Source organism: Trachymyrmex septentrionalis, unplaced genomic scaffold, assembly GCF_001594115.1.
Source record: "Trachymyrmex septentrionalis isolate Tsep2-gDNA-1 unplaced genomic scaffold, Tsep1.0 scaffold20, whole genome shotgun sequence".
Taxonomy (NCBI): Eukaryota; Metazoa; Arthropoda; class Insecta; order Hymenoptera; family Formicidae; genus Trachymyrmex; species Trachymyrmex septentrionalis.
The window spans coordinates 2,556,212-2,558,946 of record NW_017305180.1 but is presented as its reverse complement, the minus strand read 5'-3'; positions in this window follow the sequence as shown (position 1 = coordinate 2,558,946).

Here is a 2,735-nt window from a genome sequence, read left to right as displayed (position 1 = left end):
GTGTGTATATGTATATATATATATATATTTTATGTTTTATATAAAAAGAAAACAAATATGTAATAAAATAATTGTACATTTTAATTTTTCATTGGGTTATTATTTTTATTTAGTGAACTAATAAGTAAAATCACAAAAGTAAATACGATCAGAATATAAAAAGACAAAAACACACAATTTCTATATTTCTATTTTTTTCCTGACGAGATTATTAACTATTTTTGTAGGTATTCAATTTTGATATTTTTTAACTTTTTTTTATTATAATGCAATTTTCGTTGATACAGAAACGATTTTCCCTATTTTACAATTTCTATTGCAAAAATACAATCAATTTGATTGGTAAAAAAAGTGAAAACTATTTTATGCTGCTTTAATATCTACGCTTTAATAAAATTTCTGTTTTCTGATATCGGTCAGAGCAAAATCGCAGTCGTGCTTCTTTTTCCGTCGGATTGCCAGTTTTCACACAATTTCCTCCCACTTTGCCCCACTACCGGCGAGTGTCTATAAAAGGTTGCCGGGCGATGGTGGGCAAAAATGCTTGGTCGGTCTAGCCCGGAGCTCACCAGTAATTTGAGATTGACCCCTTCTCTGCATGTTCATCCCCTTCCTTCGCCACCACTTTTCTTGAGTATGTGGCTCGATCTGGTGGAGAATTTCAGGTGACAGAGAGAAGAGGTACATCGTCAGACCAAACGCGAAAATAACTCTCTCATGTATTTGCACTCTCTCTTCTCTACTTATTTTTTTCAAGCAGGCTAATCGCATCCTTATTTTTTCCTTCTAAATTTCTCAATCATTCTTCCTTATTTATTCCTGATGTATAATATTTAATAATAATATAATTCTTGTTTTTGTAAAAAAATTTATTTACCTAATTATACTTTTTATTTATATTTATAAACAAATATTTATTTTTTGTGTGTTTTTTTCATATTTGTAACATTAATTTTATATGTAATATTCTTCTAATTTTATTATTATTATTTTTTTAATTTACATATATAGTTTTTTATTAATCCTTTAGGAGTGAGTGATGCAAATTTGTAGTATTTACTTTAAATTAAATTTGGAATAAAAAAATTCGAGATAAGTTTAGGATCTGAGCAAATTAGTTATGTTTAAGAACTGAGGATGGAAATTTATATAGCATTGAACAATAAATATAATTCTACCTGCTAGAAAGACTATATATCGATTGTATTTTGATGCATGCAAATTAAAAGAATAAATATATAGATGTTCACTTATAAGGTATTTTTTAGTAAAAGCAGTAAAAAAATATTTTTAAATGGTAAAATGATGTCCTAGAGTGGCGTAGAGAGTTATTTACTTTTTTTTTTATTAGGATTTAAATAAAAACATCATTTATAAACTAACGAGCAAACCAAAGATATTTAAAAATGTGAAGTCATACCTGCTTTGAGCCTTTGGAGTATATTTTTATTTTTACACAACTACAAGAACTAGTTTATATTTATATGAAAATGTCTCCTTATAAAAAATTAAGTTTTCTTAAATTTATAAACATTTCTTAAAAAATTAATAGTAAATTTATATATTTTATGTACTATATTATTAAATATTCTTATTTGATCTCTCCTTTCCATTTTTACATTCTTTTTTTTACAATTAGTGTTATCGATTACTTGCCTGTGAAATAGTTGAATTAAATTATTACTTTATTTATTATAATTGCTTTTATTTTTACGCCTATCTATAATCTTAATCTGATGGAATTAATTGTTTTGTTATTCTAAGGTTATATGTTGCGTATTTTATTATTTCATCAGAATAAGTCGTAAAATTCTTTATTTTATGAGTAATTATTCTATAATCTATTATTCTGACATGATTGCAACTTTTTTTTGTTATTATTATTATTATTATTATTATTATTATAAAAACTGAAATACTTCTCTCCTCTTATTAAAATATTTTTGCGTTTAGAAGAATTTAAAAAATATTTAGATAATTTTTTAACAAATTTAAGATAAATTCTATAAATGTGTTTACATAAAATTCTTTTGTTCACTGAATACTAATGTCTAACAATAAGTGATTGTTATAAAATATACAATACATGTTTTTAAATTTGTCATAATTTATTAATATCGTGTCCTATTTTATTAATATCGTGTTCTATATTATAATATCTGACTGTTTCTTGCAATTCCACACCTGTTATACGCATTTTGCATGTAATTATAGAGAACACATGGGGACATTTAAGATTCAGGAAGAGGTCAACAGGTGGCCTTTTAAGTGATCTTCTAGAAACTTCTTACTAATGAGATGAAGTTGCTAAATTTATTAAAACATGCAACTGCATTGACCGAGAGAATCAAAATTGGATATGATTACATTTTATTCTACCTCTATCATTTACATTTTGCGATTAAAAAATAGGCTTAAATTTGTTATAGTAATAAACATAATTATTAATAAATATAAACATAAACATAATTAGAAATTAATATAATTATTAAAATAATATGCAAGAATTATTTAAATAACCGACGATTTATATAACAATGATTTTTGAAAATAATTTCACAATCGTAAATAATACAATTTACTCTTCTTTTAAGATGTAAATCGAGTTGCCGTATTGTAAATTGTATATAATTGCGCCAGATGTAATATTATCAAACATATAAAAGATATACAATTTTTATATTATAAATTCCTAGTTAATTTTAAGCTCTTTTAAAAATTCTAATATAAATAAT